Raw genomic sequence first — 20,956 nt, forward strand, 5'->3', positions numbered from 1 at the left:
TCCAGCTCTCTGCTTGTGGCCTAGGAAAGGAGTGGAGGATGGCCTAAAGCCTTGGGACCCTATACTTGTGTGGGAGATCCAGAAGAAGTTCCTGGCTTCTGGCTTCGGATCAGCTCAGCTCCAGCTGTTATGGGCACTTGAAGAGTGAACCAGTGGATGAAAGATCTTTCTCTTTGTTTCTCTTTCTGTAAATCTGCCTTTCCAGTGGAATACATACATCTTAAATGAAAAAAAGAGCACATCAGATAAGTACCTGAGGTGGTTTGAGTCCTCACAGGTGATGGTATCCCTGTGGCAGCAGAGTTTAAGCAGGAGACTGCTCACAGTGGGAGGGCAGGAGTAAGGGAAACGCCCTGGAGCCAGCAGTGGTGGGGGCTGTGACCATTCTGTCCCTGCCCATCCCCCACCAGGGAGGAAGAGAGTCTTTCAGGATAGGTGGCAGTAGCTATTGCCTGGGATTGAAAGACATGGACATTGGTGACCTCACGCCTGGCAAGAAAGGGAGTTGACAGGTACACAGCTCCCCAGTATCATCCTGTCCCACCCTCAGGTTTAGCTCTAGCCCGAAAGACATGTGAGGCCCTGTAGCCTGGCTGGGTAATGCACAAGGATTTGACCCTGGCAGGGTGGGAAAGGGCACCAAAACAGACAGGGGCCTGCCTGGGGAATGGACAGCCAAGAATAGCCAGCACAGGCACCTGGCATAGCACTTTTGTAAAGTCTACATTGGGCCCGGCGCAATGGCCTAGTGACTAAAGTCCTTGCCTTGCAAGCGCCAGGATCCCATATGGGTTCTGGTTCTAATCCCGACAGCCCTGCTTCCCATGCAGCTCCCTGCTTGTAGCCTGCGAAAGCAGTCAAGGATGGCCCAAACCCTTGGGACCCTGCACTCACGTGGGAGACCTGGAAGGAGGCTCTTTGGCTCCTGGCTTTGGATTGACTCAGTATCAGCTGTTGTGGCCGCCTGGGGAATGAATTAATAGACGGAAGACTTTCCTCTCTGTCTTTCCTCCTCTCTGCTTTCTAATAAAAATAAAATAAATCTTTAAAAAAAAAAAAGTCTACATTGCAAGTGTAAGAGGTGGAATGAGGTACCTCCATGTAAATACACAGAAAGAGAGGCCACTATAAGCAGAGGCTGAAACAAAAACAAAGTAAGAGTTCATAATAATGATGGGGTCTCCACCAGGAGAGACAAGTCACTACACAGAAATGCGCATATGTTCATAAAGACAACTCCAATTTATCCACAAAAGCGTAAATGCAGTCACAACCATACGGAGATGTTTCAGGGCTTGATTGTGGTCAGTAGTTAATGCTGCTTCCTGCAATGCCAGACCCCCTACCATGAGTGCCACGGTGTTCAAGTCCCACATGCTCCACTTCCCATTTATTTTCCTGCTATTGGCTGGGAAAAGCAGTAGAGGCTAGTCCAAGTGCTTGGGTGCCTATTATCCATGTGGGAGACCAGGAAGAAGCTTCGGGTTTCTGGCTCTGGCCTGGCCCAGCAGGCTGTAGTGGCCACCTGGGGAATGAATCCGTAGATGGGAAATCTCTTTCTCTCTCTTCCTTCTCTGTGTAACTCTGACTTTCAAACAAATACATTTTCAAAAGTAGAAACCACGTGGTATACACCTTTAAAGGCTGAGGATGGTGAGGGACTACAAGTGCCTGAGACACTGCACAGGCTCCTGGAAGCTAGCAGAGGACAGCCAAAGCAGGGAGGACATTAAGGAAGGGACACAGACAGGAAGCAAACCCCCAAAACTTGGAGAAGCTCAGACTTGAGAAGCCCAGGTATTATGGATAATGGGGACAAGAGACAGGAACTGGGTGGGAGGGGAAGGGCCTGGGAACATTGGCTGTAATCTTTCCCAAACCTCATTGTCGCTCCTACCCTACATGGATGAGACAAAGCATGGATCGGGGAGACTCAAACCAGAGGCAGGGCACATGAATACAGGTGTGAACACAACAGGTGAAGATTAGGTCTGCAGACAGAGCAGGCGGGCTCTGCATGCTGCCCCAGTTCCACCGCACCACTCTGGGTTTACATCACCCTGTGCAGGCATCAGGGAGTTTAAAGCATAGCTGTGAATTCTGTGATATTTCTCCCCCGAGGCTGGGTCCATGTCGCCTTCCCTAGATCTGGGTAGCTGTATGTCCACAGCGGAAACTACACAGTATGACTTTCCAGGCCAAGCCAGAAAAGACCATGCAGGTTCCATCTTGCTGGCCAGAATATTCACACTGGAATCCCAGGCCATATACTAAAGAGGCCATGCACTAAAGAGGCCATGTGGAGTCAGTGGTCCCAGCTGGGCTGAGCCCTCCTGCTGTCCCTGCCAAGTGAAGGACCATCCTGGAAGCAGCTTCAGCCAGCACTGTCACCCCTAGTTGTTCCAGTTAGCCCACCCGAGGGCCCGGACATGGACCTGTGTGCTTTCTCTGACTCCAGGTCTCCCACACGGGTATAGGGTTCCAAGGCTTTGGGCTTATCCTCTACTGCTTTCCCAGGTCATAAGCAGGGAGCTAGCTAGATGGGAAGTCGAACACCAGGCCACAAACTGGTGTCCATATGGGATCCTGGAGCTTGCAAGAGAAGGATAGCTGATTGAGCCACCATGCCATGCCCCAACAAGTACTTCACAGTAAGGAGACTACACCCAAGGGACTTTTGATGATGCTTCCAGCTGTTTTCATTTATCACAAGTCTTGGAGGGAAGCTGCCACTGGCATTTGGAGGGTAGGGGTCAGGTGCACTGCTGACCACTCTACACTGAACAAACAATGATTTGGCCCAAATCAGTCAATAGTGCCAAGACTGAAAGAGCTGGCTCCAGGGAAGAGATGCCGATGTCTCAAGGACTGTTGATGAAAAAAAGTCTGGCTCCCTCCCAATAGAGAATTCCCAGTTGGTAAATTCTCCCCAAGCACACAAAGTGTAGCTAGCTTCATACTGCTCCATTCATAAATACAAACAGGCAGTCAAGGCATTCTAGCAATTGAGGAAAGCCTCCAACAGGAAAGAATGAAAGCAAACAAAAGAAAGCCAGGAAAGAATATAAATTGAGAAGGATATTAAGATAAGACAAAGAACAGAAACCCTAGCAGAGAGTAGAGGGAGAAAACATATGTATAAAATAAGAACAGGACATAATGTAAAATGAATTGGAGAACAACAATTCTAATATTAAAACTAGAAAAGCAAAAAAAAAAAAAATCTAAATCAACAAAAACTGTAACATGAGATCAATGAAGATCCCAAGAAAGATGACCAAAAGGTCAATAAATGGAAAATAGGAAATTAGACAGATCCAAATCATCCAATGAGTGAAACAGACAGGAGAAAGTTATTAAAGACAACATTCCAGAACTTAAGGGACTGCTTAGCACAGCAGTCAGGAGTATGTCCACGTCTGCTGTGAGTGAACCACAAACCGTGCCCTATGACTACAGGAAGGGCGCATGGGGGAAGGCAGTGGGTCTGTAGGGAGACTCGGGCCTCATCCACTGCAAGATGTCAATAGAACAGCAGCAAGAGAAACACTGTGGGGACACAGGGCTGAAAGAGGCTCCTGTTGTAAGGAAGGTGGGAAATGCTGGGAAATTTTTATGACCCTCTCAGTACTACTGACATTCAAACCACATGCAAACATTATTGTGATCATTCATTTAGTAAAATATAAATTAATTACAGGTGGGTATAATACAAATTGCAATGTAATGACACTAGTCATAAACTTTTTTTGAAAATTTATTTATGCAGAAGAGCTTGCCCAGGAACCCTCAACAAGCAGGCACAAGTGGGCATAAGGTGGACATGGATAGACATAATGCAGAATTGATGGTGGAGTGAGGAGCCAGGCCCAGAGTTGCCGTGACAGGACCCCTCTCCAGATGTGCCACAGTTGGGTTATGTCAGCAGCCAATGGAGGTGGAACACAGCCATTGCCACCTGAAGCTGGGACAAATGGGTCTCAAGTTACCTCATCTCCTATCAGGGCTTCCCCAGGAGGAGCCTGGGGTTTTGAGTGTTAGGGCTGAGTGCAACTCCCTGGGCACCAGCAGCAGGCCTGACCTCCCCTTCTTCCCCTGTTATCCTTCCATTCCCTTTGTTTCTGGCCTCCCCTGCAGTATTCCAGAGCTCCACTCAGGGACCCATTTGGATGAGGACTGACCATTTGGAGCAATGCCATTAAGTTTCCTTTCCATAAAATGTTTCAATTACTACCTATTTCTTAAAAAACTCATACCACCATTGTAGCACAATAAGTATTTGTTGCAAAAAAAAAAAAAGAAAATATTAAAAAGCATCCATGATTCTACCAGTCAGAAAAATCAAAACGAAAAGCAGAAAACAACCCACTGCTGGCCTATGAGTTTACAGAACGTTCCCACGCCCATTCACAAATAAAGATGCTCTTGATTTGTATGTCATCTGGGCACCACATACCAGGCTGTGCTGCAGCCATTAGCTGTGCTCATCACCTGCACAGTGGGTGCTATGAATGGTAGGTGCTGTGTGTGGTGGGTGCTGTGTCCAGTGGGCGTAATGTCCACACCCCCCAGGCAGGAAGCAAAGGCTCAGGGAAGTTGTATTCTTGCTGAAACACATCAGGCCAATTCTCTAGGCTGAGTCCCAAGCTACTTGCTCTGGAGGTTATAGAAGATGTTTCTATGTTTACTTTTTCAAAAACAACATATCTGAATCCCTTTCTCAGAAACAAATGCACATTTCTGTCATTCTGCTGTTATACAGGGATGCACACACATTTTGAATAATGAAAACCTGTTTTGGGCTCTCAGATAATTTCTGCTTCCTGTTATAAACAATGTAACTGTCTACATATGAATGCCTATATAAATATAGACACTTTTGCTCAGTCTCAACACATTTTTTAAAGCCACCTTTTTTCCAACCACATCAGTAGTACATGTTGGCCTTGGCACATCCCCCCACATTCATTATTTACAAGATATTTTCACTTTTTAAAAATCCGGAGAGAGCGAGGCGGGTATTTGGCATAGAGGTGGGCATTTGAGCCTCAGTTCCCTTGTGAATGCACACACTGGGATGCAGCAGGTGGCTCAAATATTTGGGCCCCTGTCACGTAAGTGGGAGACCCAGATTGAGTTCTAGGTGCGTGGCTTCTTAGCCTAGCCCTCTGCTACAGTTAGTATTTGGGGGAAATGAACCAAAAGATGGGAGTTATACCACTCAAACTTAACGAACTGATTCATTTTGTAAAATGTGTCTTGTGATTTAACATTGGATTAGAGAATTCTATGCCTCAAGGATCCTAGCACATTTCTCTTAATCTAGAAATTAAGTATCCTTGCCAGAAAGTAAAAGTTACAGTTACTCCAGCAGTGTTTGCTGTGACTTGCACAGGCCAGGCAGAGCCTCAGGAGAGGATAAGGAAGGAAGGGATGGTTTGGAGAGAGCAGGGAAAGCCATGCGACAAGTGAGTCCTGCCTGGCTAGAGAGTTGTCAAGCTTTCCCAGGGCAAGCACTGCAGTGCTGGGAGCTGTGGCTTGAAGGCCATTTGTCCCCGCCTGAACTCTTCCTCACATTTGACGGCCACGGTGGCAATGATGGGATGGGGATGGGAATCCTGCAGAAGGGTCACTAAGAAGGACTAACGCCCCCCAGCATCTTTTGCTTTCTCTTCCACACACACGTTCACGTGCCCTCCCACCTTTCCACCATGTTACCACACTGTATGAGATCCTAGTACCTGCAGTTTCTAGAACCGTGACCTTATATGAGCCTTCCTTCCTAAATTAGTCATTCTTAAGCATCCTGTAATAGCAACAGAAAAAGACTAATACACTGCGTCTAAAGCCCTCTTAGCTACCTCTGATGACACCAAGCTGTTCTTACTGTCCTCAGGATTCATTCCATTCAGAAAGTCAACCCAAGTTCCCTGGCCCCTCCTCTTACTCAGCTGCCAAGATTCCTGGCATCCTGGTCTTCACTGAATGCATGCCAAAGCTTAGAAAAGTCTTAAACTACACATGAGCTCATTGTTCTCTTACCTTATAGATGTTGGTCTCTTCCAGTAGGTTGCAATCTCTAGCACCTGGAAGAAAAAATGAGAGAGGAAACTACTGGAGCTGAGAACGGAGCGGAGCATCTTTGAGCAAAGCAAGTCTGGCTGGAAGCTGAGCGGTGTGAGTCGGCGGTGTGCTGACCCAAGACAGAGACAGGTATCACAGTCTCCACCCAGAGCAGTTCTCCACTTGGACGACACCCTTCCCACTCGGCCTGGTAATGCTCTGTGGCTGGCAGAAACCCACTGCTCAAGGCCCTTCCTTCATTCCAATGACACGACCAATCTTATCAACTGTTTATTGAGTATCTTCTCTGGGCCAGGCATTGTCCTTGGGTTCCGGGGATACATCAAAACAGAGCAGACAAAATCTCTTGTCCTCCTGGGAGTCAGCTGAACCTAGATAATAAGCCTTTCTTTCTAAATTAGTTATTCTTAAGTGTACTGTAATAGCAGAAGAAAACACACTAATACACTGAGTCTAAAGACTCAGTAAATTTCAGACCCAGGAGTCAGAGATGGCTTGTGCTTTGGAGGAAAGAAAACAGCAAAGCATGGCCAGCAACTCTGGGGCAGGAGGTGGGGAGTGCTGCTAGTCACACACAGAAGAGTTATAGTGAGACTCACACTGTACAGGATTAGTCTGAACGAGCACAAGCACGGCAGAAAACCATAGCACCAGCTCTTGGGCTACTGCAGAAACCCTGGCAAGAAACAATGATAGCTGGGGGTAACAGAAGTGTCAAGATATGGGCAGAAGTTGGCATAGATGGGTTTTAGAAATTGGAGGCAATGGGATTCATGTGGGAGGTACAAAAGCAGTCAAGCAGGACCCTAGGTAAATTTTGACCTGAGTAACTAGGAGGACAGAATTGCCATTTTCTCAATTGTAGGTACCTGCAATTTTTTCTTTTCTTTTAATAGATGGAGCATGTTTGGTGTGAAGATAAGAAACTTGGTTTGGGATATGTTAAGTATAGCATACCTTTTATTTATCTTTAGTGAATTATTTTATTTATTTGGAAGGGAGAGAGAGAAGAAAAGATCTTTCAGCTGGTTCACTCCCCAAATGGCAGCAGTGCTCAGGAACAGCCAGGCCAAAACCAGGAGCTAGGAAGTCCATGCAGTCTTTCATGTGAGTGGTAGAGGTCCAAGTAACTGTGCCTCTTTTGCTGCTTTTCCAGGTACATCAGCAGGAAGCTGGACTGGAAATGAAGCAGTCAGGACTTGAGCCAGTGCTCTGATATGGATGGCAGCTTAGCCCACTGTGCCACAGCACCAGGTATAAACAGATGTAAGCAGGTGGATAAGGGTAAGTGCTGAGCATGCCGCCATTCCACCACGCACATAGGCTGGGAATGCCAGGGGGGCAGATGTGGACAGAGAGGCTGTCCCAGGCCTGGGCCCTGCCCAGCTCAGTGGAGGACTCAAGGAAGGACTAGTGAACACACAGGGTGGTCACCAGGAGAAGGAAGAGGAGGAAGGAATAATCAGTGTGACGGGTCGTGTAACATGAAGTCAGGGTATTAGCATCTGATTCAGCACTGTGGAGTCCCGAGACCCTAGTCAGAGCAGAATCAGCTGGGATGAGCGCCTGTTTGGAGCAGGTTCAAAGGAGGAACTCAAGCCCTTAATAGGGGTACAACGGTGGCTGGGGCGGCAGCAGAACTAGAAGCAAAGGGGCCAGGGATCACATGGTGAACCAGTTCCACCTTCATTTTGCCCATTCATAAAATGGCAAGCATAAACCTGGCACTCACACAGCCCCTGTCAACAGCAACTGTTGCTGCCAGTGCTGGGCCACATCCTCTCTGTGACTGAGCCTTGTTCCTCCTCGGTCCCAGAAGCCAGCAACTTTAGCCTTAGAATAAATGCCCAGGGGGTGGGGTTGCTGAGCAAGTCCTCAGCTCAGCCGAAATGGAAAGTGGGCCCCTCCCTTCTCCTGCAGGGAAGTCAGAGCAAGAAGGGCAGGGTCCCTGACCCTACAGAGCTGGCTGGCAGGCAGCCAGGCATGCCCAGATATGAACGGTGCTCCAAGGACACTGTGACAGGGCTAAAGATGGACAATGAGTGTGGCGAGGTCTCCTGTGGCCAGCTGGTATGGACAAGGGGCCTCCTGCAGTAGTCCTGATCCATCCGTAGCTTCTATACTCTCTGAGACTCTGGAACAAGGCAGGGGCCTAGGGCCATCTGAGTCTGGGGCCAAAAGAACCCCCCCCCCCATACACACACCATGTCTCATCTCTCTCCAGTATATACCATGGGAAGCTCTTTCCTCCATAACCAGAAAAGACATGCACTTTCACTGAATTTGTAAAGTACATAAAACAGGAAAAAAGTCATACTTCTATGACCTAGAGATAACTCCAATGTACATTTGATATGCATGTTTCCATATATTTTTCTGTGTGCCCAAAGGCATATTTTTAGAAGACCAAAATCATGTACATTAGGTTTTTAAAAATATATTTACTTATTTTTATTGAAAGGCAGATTTACAGAGAGAAGAAGAAACAGAACTTTCATCTGCTGGTTAACTTCCCAGGTGGCCACAATGGCCAGAGCTGAACTGATCCAAAGCCAGGAGCCAGGAGCCTCTTCTAGGTTTCCCACATGGGTGCAGGGTCCAAAGGCTTTGGGACATCCTCAACTGCTTTCCCAGGCCATAAGCAGGAAACTAGATGGGAAGTGGAGCAGCTGGGACATGAACTGGCAGCCATATGGGATTGCAGCAGTTGCAAGATGAGGATTTAGTCACTAGATTATCATGCCGGGCCTGTACGTTAGATTTTACAACCTATTTTGACTGAATCTGCTGTATCTCTTGTTGCAGCTCTTCTGAACTTATTCATTTTCTTCCATATGATTTTTTTTTTTGAGAGGCAGAGTAACAGAGAAAGGTAGCGAAATCTTCCACCTGCTGGAACACTCCCCCAGTAACTACAATGGCTGGGTGGGACCTAGGCCAGATCAAAATCAGGACTTTCCTCCAGGTCTCCCACATGGGTGCAGGGACCCAAGCATGTGGGCCATGCTCTGCTGCTTTTCCAGGCACATCGACAGGGAGCTGTATCTGAAATGAAGCATCAGTGACTTGAATTAGCACCCATATGGGATGCTAGCACAGTAGATGGCAGCTTAACGCACAATACCATAGCACAACCCCCTGGTAAGATAAAGTTAAGAGCTCCATAGTATTACATTGTGTTCAGTTATGCAACTCCAAAGCCCTGGACACTTACAATGTTTTAGGTGACAAGAACAAGTCTGAGAGAGTTCTTCTAGAGAAGGGCAGTAAATCTCTGTCTCCTTGAGCTACAAAAAGTGGATCTGTTCAGTTAACAGTGCATGGGGGTCCTGGAGCAAGGGGCAGCGGGGGAGAAGGTAAGCTGAGGGTGGGGATATTGGGAGCTGTGCCCCAAAACAGAGTAGCCATTTAGACCCCAGAGGCTGAGTCAGTCCTAGGTGGTGCCTCAGCAGCAGGCAAACAATAGGCCCCTCCCACAAACCCAGTGAAATCCCAGGGGATTCCCCAACTGGCCAGGAAGAGCCTGTCCTTCCCTGACCTCAGCCAGAGTCCATCCCCACCCCCTCTCCAAATTCCCCCTCCCCAGGAAGCTCCTCCCATTCTCCCCCACAGAGGCAGTTGGGCATCCTTGGTCCAGCATTCAACTTGGGAATGGGGCACAGCTGGCTGGGAATGCTCAATTAGAGTTCCGGGCACAGCTGCCTGGGAATGCTGAATTAGAGTTCCAGAGAAAGAGCAGCCCCTCTCCTCTGGCTGGCCCAGCCTTGGCTGTGGCTCCCAAATCCTCAAATTCCCCACAGGGGTCTGCAGGGACATCCTATGACCCTACGAGAAGAGTGTCCCCAGTGAGTTCTGGGATGAGAGGGGAGAAGCCTAGGCTACAGGCCTGCTTTTCTGCTTTCCAACTTCACCCTGGGCAAGGGTGTTCAGCTGTGGAGTGGAGGCACCATGAGGAAGAGGCTGGGGTCTGTTTTGGGTTGCAAGGAGATCTGTACCACTCAGCATGCAGCAGATGTTCCATAAACACACCGGGCCAAGGCATGAGGCCTATCATGCCTCAGTATGCTTGTCTGTAAAATGGGGATGGGGACACTGATCTCGCACAGTCTTGTCTAGAGGACTGAATGAAGCTTCAGTAAAACAGCACAGTGTCTGCTATGAACACAAGACAGAGCCCAACACCCCAAGAGGGTTGGCCTGTGCCCCACACTCCAGAACGTGGGCGGGAACCTTGCAGTCTCTTGCTGATGAACAGCATCAGTTTGCCTCCACCTTGCTTAACACTGCACCTGAAATCTATCTGCCTGGTAGAGCAAGCGTCACACTGTGTGGCTGATATCCTGCCTGCCTGCCCGCCCCCCGCCCCCCGGGCTTCCGGGAGCTTTGAGGACACCGGCTTTGCACAGTGCCAACACTGTGCCCCCTGAAGAACACTTGGCCATAAACCAGGTACTTATTTCCATTCTACAAGTGAGGAGGCTGAAGCTCAAGAGCATTAGGGGCCTTGCCCAAGTCCGACACTGGAGAGTGACAGAGCAATGTCAGATCCCAGTTGTAAGTGTTGGGTTTGGGCTCTGCTCTAGATGATATTATTGCAAAGGGGAATGGTCACTGAGGCAGATAAAACTCCAGGGGGAAGGTAGGACTCTTGGAAATCTGCAGGGTACCACATTCCCCCTGAGCCCCATCCCAGCTCCATGGAGACCACCAGCCTGCAGCTGCTATGGCCCCCAAAAGCTCCTGAGTAACTGACAGAAATGTGGGCTTCAGGACACCCCCGAGTGTGCACCCTCAGCTAAGCAAGAGTACTTGTGGATCCTTAACCTAGACCTGACTGTTAGAGCTCCAGCAGTGGGGATGGTGGCAGCAGGGCACCTGTTCAGAGCTGGTCTGTCCTGGCTATGGAGGAAGAACTCACCTGGGAGAGCCCAGGATCCCTGTGGCATCTGGTGTGTGGTAAAGGTTAAGTGGAAGGGAGCCCCCAGGCTCCAACAACCACAAGTGAGGGAGAGGGGGCGGCCGGACCTAAACCTGGGATACAGAAGGAGGTGACAAAGGATTGGAACGCTCGAATATGGCTCTAGTCATTTGTTTGTGACAAATTGCACGTTTCCTGGAAGGCAGCTCCACAGCTGACTCATCCTCATGTCTGTACCACACCCAGCCAGTTACTTTGAAGGGAGTTAGCACTGGGTAAGTGTAGATTACACTGGAATCATAACAGGCCAGTAGGCAGCAGGACAGCTGGCACATACTGTGCATGCCTGCAGTACCAGGGAAGGGTCAGTTCTGCTTGGTCCAGTGTGTCCTGACCACAAATGCTTTTATTTGGTCCGTTGGTGCCTAAGTCTAGAAACCACCCATAGAGAACCATCTAGAACCACTGAGGACAAGGGACGGCTGATAAAATAGTCTCTGACACAAGAGCTGGCCTTATTTACAGGGTTAAAAATATTCACAGCAAAAGGATGCCGGGGGACACAGGTGTGAACTCTGCAGAGGGAGGTATGGGGAACAGAGAGGGACAGGGGTTTCCAGGGAGTGGGAAGCAGCTGTGCCCAGGGGTGTCGGCAATGGGGCTCCTTCAGGGCCCAGGCCAAGGATCCACACTGGCTCCAGTGGTGTGCAGCAACCTGCAGGGCTGGCCCACTGCCTACTGCCCGTCATGTCTTGGATCCTGTGCACCCTGGGCATTGCATAGTGTCGCGAGGTGCGGCCTGCCTGCCTCCAGGGACCTCCCCCACCTGGTGGGAAGCTGGGAGTTGGGCTCTGGGGGCTCTTCCACTGTGCAGCTCGCTAGGGCAGAGCCCTGGCCTCATGCTGGCCTGGCGAGGGCCCCCACGTCCCGGCTGGGCTCACAGTCGCTGACCCTGTCCCTGGGGCTGGCAGAGTCTGCCCAGTGCGAGGTATTCTGCTTGCTGGCCAGGAGGCCTGGCCTGGCAGACAGCGGGTGCTGGGGTGATTGGGGGCCCACAGGAGTCAGCGCTCCCTGGGCAGGGCCCTGAGTTTCTGATTCAAGCGTTGTCCTTTGGGTCTTCCTTGTAAAGTGCCTGTTGGTCACAGGGACCAGGGCCTGTGCAGGCCAGCCACCTCAGGTGTGAGTGGGGGACTGTGGGTGCCCTTACAGGACGTCCAGTGGCCTAGAAAGGGCTGGGCCACCTCTGGTGCACCAGGTGATCGGTGATAGAGAGCCCCATATTGCCTTCCAGCTGGGACAGGATCACCAGGACCCGTGCAGGGGTGGCACGCTGTCCCGGGTGCGCAGGCTGCCCCGGGTGGACACCACGTTGAAGCTGTCAGTGCAGTCGCACTGTACGTGCAGGTAGGACTTGGGGTGCTGGTTCTCCACCACCACCATGATGAGTCCCACCCAGCCATGTGTCAGGTAGTGTGCCTTTTCCCTCAGGTGAGCACAGAGACCATGGGGCACCTGGGCCTCCTCTCCTAAGCCATTTTGAAGAAACTAGCTGCACTTAGTGATTCCATAGATACTGAAATGGATGGCACATCAGAACAATCTTGCCCCCTGGGAACTGGGAGGGCCCTGGACTATGAGAAAGAAAAGCACCAGCCACCAATGATCTCCTTATTGAGAGCTTGTGCCAGGTAAGAAGTAAGAAAGCAGCCTCTCCTCCTCCTCTCTCTGTCCCTCTCTGCCTCTCTCCTCCCCTGTGTGTGTGTGTGTGTGTGTGTGTGCGCGCGCGCATGGGCAGAGGGAGGTAAGGGGGATAAGGGAAACCAAAGCCTTGGAAGCAGCCTGCTGTTTGATAGCACAACGTCCTGCCCAGACCCTGATAACTCTGCAGGTGCTCTCCATCCTCTCCTAAAGGAAAGCTGCTAGGAGAACCCTCTCTGCTCAGCACCACATGGGTTTCCAGCCTGGTGACACTGGGTCCTAAATCCTTCAAGGGAGGCACCTTAGAGGAAGGGCTCCCGCTCTGATAACACTTGTGTAGTAAAACCTTGGGAAGAAGGCTACCAGGAGAAGAGGGGACCCCATTCCTTAGATTGAATACTGTATGCTCAGCCCTCTCGGCCTATCCTGAGATATCCTGTCAGGTGTCCTCGCTCCATCAAACCAAGTCACCTTACTTTCCCTCCCCCACAACCCTTCTGAATGGCTGGGCACTGTCAAATGCTGTCTGCAGATGAGCCCACCGGTATTGCTGGGTACACCCTGACCCATTCCACCTGGCTACCTTGCTTATGACTCCTCTCTGTCACCTCTGAATCTTTTCTGGCCTGAAAACAAGAACCAGTTCCCTTGCCCAGCCTGGCACTTTCACTTCAATGGTCAGAAGCCCTGACTCCTTTTCCATCGGCCATCCCCGCTGCATATGGGAAGTCCTGGAGTTGCGTATTTAAAACTTTAAGGTTTTGCCCGTAAGTGTGCACCATTTTGCTCTGCAGGTGTGCTGTGTAAGGCAGTGCGGAACATGTCTCTACAAGGCCAGGCTCAGGAGGACTTTATCACTTGATATCACTCTATCACTTCAGGGTTGAGGATGGGGGACATGACACCTTAGACCCTGGAGCACGACATTCCTGCAGAACCAGCTCCTTATTCCATGTCCAACCACTAAATGAAGTCTCCAGAATCAGGCTGGAACTCCTCAGACAGCAGCCAAAGGCCTACAGGGTCTGGCCCACTGCACCTGCCTGAGGTGAGAGGCAGCTGCCTGGACTGGCTGGCTTTGGCTTAAAACTCTGGGTCTGCGGGGAAAGGGGGCATCTGGGATAATGATAAAGACAACGCAAATGATCAGGTCCCACCCTAGACCTGCTGAGTCAGAACTGTTGGGTGTGGCCCAGCAAGCTGTGCTTTAAGGAGTCCTCCAGTGTTACTGATAGGCGTGAAAGCTTGGGAACCTTTTTGCCTTTCCCTGAGCCTGGGTTGCCCTTTTAGCCATTCTCTGCTGGTTGTAATCCCAACCAATGACCTTTCAAAAGCTCAGGTTAAGTATCATCTCTTTCAAAAAAGCCCAAAGATGGCTCCACCTCCAACTGGAGTCCCTCTGCTTCTCCCTCTGTGTGGGGCCTGTTTTATGCTTTGGTTCCACAGTTGGACTTTGAGCACTTGCTAACTGCCTCCCTGGACTGATTTCCCGCCAGCACACGCCCATGGCACACCATAAGCACCTTCGGGGCAAAGGCCAAACGTTTTGCACGCACGCATGCCATCTTTCCACAGACACCCACTGAGGATCTGCTCCCCGGGCTGTGGCCGGGCTGAGTCCTGGCACCTGGCTTCCAAGACAAAGGCAGGATCTCAGCCTGCAGAAGCCAGTGGGAGGTGAGGCAACTGCCAACCAAAATGCTGGAAAGCACCAGTGATGGTATTTCCAAAAGCACACGAGGTCCCAGATCCCTCCCTAATAGTCCCTACCCAAAAGAAACCTCTGCTCTGCCTTCTATCAACAGATTCTTGACTTTTTAAAAAAAATTATTTATTTTTTACTTGATAGTCATAATTACAGAGACTGAGAGAGAGAAACAGAGAAAGATCTTCTACCCGCTGGTTCACTTCCCTAACAGCCGCCATAATCAGAGCTGGGCGGATCCAAAGCTGGGAGCTGGGAGCCTCTTCTGGGTGTTCCTTGTGGGTGCAGGGCCCCAAGGCTTGGGCCACCCTCTGTTGCTTTCCCAAGTCCTAGTCAGGAAGCTGAATCAGAAGTGAAGCAACGGCCCCAGCGCAGTAGCCTAGTGATAAAGTCCTTGCCTTGCACGTGCCAGGATCTCATATGGGCACCGGTTCTAATCCTGGCAGCCCCACTTCCCATCTAGCTCCCTGCTTGTGGCCATTGTGGCCACTTGGGAGTGAATCAACAGATGGAGATCTTCCTCTATGTCTCTCCTCCATTCTGTATATCTGACTTTCCAAAAAAAAAAAAATATATATATATATATATATATAAATTTTAAAAAAGAAAAGAAAAGAAAAAGAAGTGAAGCAGCCAGTATGAGATGGGTATACTCCAGTATGGGATGCTCATACCATAGGCAGAGGAGGATTAGCTTGGTATAACAGTATGCTGGCCCCATCTTAATATGGTTTTAAACTCCATGTAAAGAAAATTGTATAAGTTATTTTTTTTTAGTCTCCCTTCTTTTGCTTAACATTGTGATTCTGATCAATGCTGGTTTGTACTTCTTGAAAATTACTGTATTGTATGCCATTACATGAATACAACATAATTAATACATCATGCTACTGTTGCTGGGCACTTTGGCTGTTTCCAGTTTGGGGGCTTCTGTGAATAAAGACACCATGGATGCCCTCCTCTGTGGCTTTTGGTGGATATTTGTTCTTATTCCTCTTACGTGCAAAGGAAGGTTTGTGGCTTGGGTTTAACCTTAGCTTTAATCGTACTGCAGTTTTCCAAAGTGCACCAGTTCATACTCCCACCAGAAATGCATGGGAATATGCCATAATTTGGTATTGCCAGCTTTTTAAACTAGCCATTTTTGTGGGTGTATGCTGGAATCTCACACATTTTAAACTGCTTCCAGGCTGTTTATATATCAGCTGTAAGATGCTTCTGTTGACAGTTCTGCCTCATTTTTCTTGTTCTAACAGTGACTTGCAGGAGTTCTCTTTACATGTGGATGCATGCCTGTGTCCTCTGCCAGGTACTGTACTGAGATTATCTTCTGCCAGTTTCTACCTTGCCCTTTTACCCTATTAACAAAATCTTGGGCCGGGCAATCAGCTTAGCAGCTATGATGCCAGTTAAGACACCTGTGCAGGGTACCTGGGTGTGATTCTGGCTCTGAATCCTGACTCCAACGACTTCCTGCTAATGCAGACCTTGGAAGGCAGTGTTGGATGGGGGCTCAAGTGATTGGGTCCCTGCCACACAAGTGGGAGACCTGGACTGAGTTCCTGGCTGCCAGCTTCAGTACCAGCTTAGGCCCTTGCCTTTGCGGGCATCTGGGGGAGTGAACCACAGGTTGAGGGATCAACTCTGACACTCTTTCTCATATAAATAAAATGACACTTTTCATCTGTGCCTAGTATTTTCTGTATCGTATTTAATCATCTCTACCTGATGAAGTCCAGTGAACACAGAAACAACATTAACAACAAAAACTACGGGCAGGAAACAACCCACAGAAGTGAAGAGAAAGCTTGGTGGTGAGTGAGGAAGAGAACCACCTGTAATCGTGAGGGTGTGTCCACCTGAGCGTGCCATGTGAAGCCTGACTCAGCACCACCAGGCTTTGCTGCTGGGAGCCAAGTGTCCAGCCGGCACTGAGAGGACATTCTCATGCCTAGGTTGAATCAGACATGGTGCCAGGGGCTAGATAACAGCTCCCTGGAGGGAAGGGGACCCTGGCTGGCTGGCCTCATGGTAAACTGGGTCTAGTAGTTCCCCTAAACCCTGCAGACTCCCTCTAGTCAGGCCTTGCTCCCCAGGGCCAGAGTGGTGTTGATATTTGTCCAGCTGGCCCCAAGGGGGAAATTCTTCTCTCTTTGAGTCACCAAGCAGGTGGGAGGAGCTTCATTCAGCCAGCCTGGACTACACAAACCCTCCTTGGGCTGCCACCCTTCCAAAATCCCCTGCCATGTTCTGCGACAAACTCAAGAAACAAAAACTTCCCCTATGTTTCCCCAACTTTGGGCAGAACAATACGCTGGGAATCACAGGCCATGTTGTAGAACTGCCCCAGCCAAAGAAGATTAAAGGAACCCGAGGCTCAGGGTTATGAGTCTGCGTTCTGGAGTGGCCATGCCACTACTTCAATCACCATGCCATGAGGATCCCCAAACCTCCAGGGGGACACAGGCCACCACCTGCCTCCTCTAGCAGAAAGCCAGGCCTGGTATCCTGGAGACAGTGTTTTCCACCTCTCACTTCATATGTGGGCAGTTCAGAGAAAAGGTGCCTGCATGGGCCTGTTACGGTAGCCTAGTGGCTAAAGTCTTCACCTTGCATGTGCTGGCATCCCATATGAGCGCTGATTCTAATCCCGGTGGCCCTGCTTTCTATCCAGCTCCCTGTTTGTGGTCTGGGAAAGCAGCTGAGGACAGCCCAAAGCCTTGGGACCCTGCACTCACGTGGGAGACCCGAAGGAGGCTCCTGGCTCCTGGCTCCTGGCTTTGGATCGGTGCAGCTCTAGCTGAGGTGCCTGCTTGGGGAGTGATTGATGGAGGATCTTCCTCTCTGTCTCTCCTCCTCTCTGTATATCTGACTTTACAATAAAAATAAAATAAATTAAAATTTTAAAAAGATACCCACATCCATACCATGGCTATGGGTCACTGCAGTCAACAAACACCCCTATGCACTAGGAGAGGAGGAACCATGGACAGCAAGATTCATCACTGATGTTTTCACAGGATCAATTCGGGCACAGCCACCTAGCAGAATTCAGGTTCCCTGCCCTACCTCCACCTTATCCCACTGTCATTCTCTTGTAAAGAGATCCTTGAAATCCCCACCTGATACATAAGATTTACTGGCATTTTTCCTAAGAAATGAATCCATTTGTTTCACTAGATTCTGGAAGCGGTATCTGACCTCAAAAAGCTAAGAAATGGAGAACATTCAGTCCAGGGGTTAAGATACCTGCATCTCACAGAAGAATGCCTGAGTTTAATTTCTGACTTTGGGCCTATTTTTTTTTTTTAATTTGAAAGGCAAAATGGGAGAGAAACAGACAGACACATACACACGCACACACACATGCAGATAAAGAGATCTTCCTTCTGCTGTTCGCTCCCCAAATGGCCACACTGCTCAGAAGCCCAGAGCTCCCTCTGGGTTTCTGACATGGGTAGCAAGGACCCACGGCCATTTTCTGCCGCGTTCCCAGGAGCATTGGCAGGGAGCTGGATCAGAAGCAGAGCAGCTGGGACTTGAACCAGTTCTCTGATACAGAATGTTATCGTCACAAGCAGCATCTTGACTCAATGTCCCACCAAGCCAGCTCTAGTTCTGCTCTAGTTAGCTTTCTTTTAATGCAGAACATAGGGAGGCAGTGATGACCAAATAGTTGGGTCCCTACCACCCATGTAGGAGATCTGGATTGAGTTCTGGGACCTCAGCTTGATCTCTGACCTTGCCTAGCCATCATGGACATTTTGGGCAGTGAAGCAGCAGATGGAGGCCTTGTCTGTCTATCTGTCTCTCTAGTGAATAAAGCAACTAAAAGGTAAAGAACCAATGATTGAAGTCCTTTTTAGGTATAAGTACATCTATTTGATTTGGTTAATCATATTAATGAGTTAGGTATCTTCAACTAGCTGCATTTTCAAAAAACACACTTGGGGAAAGATAATACTTAACTGCAAATGTTTCTAATGACAAAGCTGAGATACAATTGAAACCTGAGTGGGTCAGGATGCCACTAATCCTTTCCATGGGCACAGGAACTCAAGGCCACTGCAGTGGGACAGGAGCTGGTGATGAGCATGTGTCAGAAGTACAGGCATCGCTCAGATGAACCTCACACTAGGGCCACCGAGGCTCCAGAGGCCTCAAGACCAGTGTGACCAAGGAGCCCAGAAACCCAGATCCTCAAAATGGCAAGAGCCCTCCCGTAGCCCATACTCTTCCCTGAAACAGCAGAGCCCCTTGAAGACATCTGTCAGCTGCATCCGTAGTCCCTGCTCTCTCGTGATGAGACACAGCTGCCTGCATGGAGAGCCATCTGTGGCCTCCTCTCCCACCCACACCACCCACACACACCTCTTCCCCACACAGAGCTGCCTGCCCCCTGCTTGCTCTCTGTTCTCTCTCTTTCTCTCTGAATTAGAGCCCTGTCCCCTGCTCAGAGTGGGAGGAAGTGATTCTGCAGGGCCTCCCAGGGACTCTGGCATTGGCTCTAGGCACCAGACTGTTAAATAAGGGGGATTTTGTGTGTGTGTGTGTGTGTGTGTGTGTGTGTGTGTGTGTGTGCGTTTTCAGAAACTGTTGCTTAAAAAGACATTACCATTCACACTGTTTATGTAACCCTTAGGAAATCTCAACAGATATGGTTTTCTATTTATAATTGTGACCAGAACTCAAAACAAAAACAAAACAAAACCAAAATCCCAGTGATGAGGTTGTCGGGATTGGACAGCTGTCAGTCTCGGCTGAGCTCACAGCGCTGCCTCCAGCACTTCCCTTGTTGGAGAAGTGCCTCCTCACTCACTGTCCCCTCCTCGGCGGCCTCTGCTGTGCACCACACTCTCTGAAACTTCTGGAAATAGAATTGCCTCCCAAGATGAGATGGAGACCAGCATTTGCTTAGGCTCAGGCTGATAAGGGGTTTTCAGAATGAGTGACTGATATTAAATGCTGGGATACAATTCCAGGGCCTAGGAATAATATTCTGTTCTTACTGGTGCCCCATGTCCAACACGTCCCCACGTGGGACATGGTTCCCCTCCACCCCCATCACCACCAATGGCAGGGTTTCTGCTCAGATTGCCTTAGGCTGTCAGATACCCTGCTCTAACTCCCACAGGTTCCATTCTGACATCTAAGCTGAGTGTAGCTGGGAGATTGGGAGATAGGGCTGGGAGAGGAGGAGGGATGCAAAGTCCTTGAGACAACAGTGTCAAGGCAAGACCTGGGCTTCTCCTTAGCACTGTTCTGGTGTCTCCATTACTCAATGCTGGCATCCAATGCACACCCAACTCTTCCAGGAAAACACCGTCTTCTTTACCAACAGACTCCCTGTTTAGGTTAACTCAAGGTCTGGATCACAGAGATTTCCAGTGAAAAAGCATCTAATGAAAGCTATGCCAAATGCAGTATGCCAACACTTGAGGGCGGGAATGGGGGGCTGTCCATTGCCCCTAAAGATGACGTGGTGGATGGGGACTTAAGAATTTCTGACTTAAGGGGTTCCTCATATTAACAGTACCTTCAGAACTCTGAACCATACCAAAGGGTCACCAACAGCCAAACCCACCAACAGCTAAACTACACCAAAATGGCACCAACAGCCAGATCCTACCACAGACCTTTCCACTTGCACCTGTGCCAAGCACTTTTATGGAAGCAGGCAGGGTGCACAGCCCTCGTGCCCAGGGTTTCCCCTGAGGTCCTGACACCTCAGAGGGATTGAAGCGGGACTGGAGAGGGTGGCACTCACAGCTCTAACTGCCTTCCACTGAGTAGCTGAGGGACAGCTTGCTGATGTAAAGGGAGGCAGAGGGTCTGGACCAGAAGCTCTTCCTTTGCTCTTCCCAACACTCGCTACTCACCAAGCCTTCAAGTCACTCCTTACTGTGCCCATTCAGAAACCTTCGGCCACTTTTCATGGATTCACTCTGCCATGAAAGCTCACTAAGTGGCAAGTGTGGGAAAGAAGAAGGGGCAAAATATCATTCCTATTCTCCCGACTCTCCCCTGCCCAGTGAACTCCAATCTCCTTGTCTCACCTGGAAATCTCAACCCAGTCATCACATGGGCTCTTCTGATACAATGAAGAGCTCAGGAGGACATGCAAAGTTTCAATCCATGAAACCTTGGGCCAAGGGAAGACCCCTGAAAGCTCCCATCTACTGACAAGATGCGATAAGATGCTAACCTTACAGAAAACAGCTCTGAGGTCTTTGGAAGAAAACAAAAACATAGGACAACATGTTCCAGTCTTGAAATTTGGATCTGGTCCCAGGCTGCATGATTCCCTGCAATAGAAAATGCCCTCCCCAGTCCCTCTGCCCACCCCACCTCACTCACCTGAATTCCTGGATAATAGAGCGAACACTCCCTGACCACTGACTGTGTGCCTCCAACTATTCCAGGAGCTAGATTCTGGCATCCTCAAGAGGCTTTGAAAGGCATGAGAAATCAGTGCAGCCCCCTGATGGCCAGGTTCAAGCTCTGAGGGGCCAAGAATCTGAGAGAAAACCCAGCTAAGGGTGCTAGGCTGG

General features: G+C 49.6%; 1 long non-coding RNA gene across 1 annotated transcript in view; it reads right to left on the reverse strand.

Moving 5' to 3' along the window:
- Window positions 1-3,221: 3,221 nt before the first annotated feature.
- LOC121167517 overlaps window positions 3,222-20,956 on the reverse strand; it is a 41,857-nt gene continuing 24,122 nt past the window's right edge. The window contains exon 3 of the long non-coding RNA XR_005885599.1: window positions 3,222-6,086. This is a non-coding gene — a long non-coding RNA (uncharacterized LOC121167517). The remainder of the gene's footprint in view (window positions 6,087-20,956) is intronic.

This window comes from Ochotona curzoniae, unplaced genomic scaffold, assembly GCF_017591425.1.
Source record: "Ochotona curzoniae isolate NIBS_2020 unplaced genomic scaffold, NIBS_Ocur_1.0 patch380, whole genome shotgun sequence".
NCBI lineage: Eukaryota > Metazoa > Chordata > Mammalia > Lagomorpha > Ochotonidae > Ochotona > Ochotona curzoniae.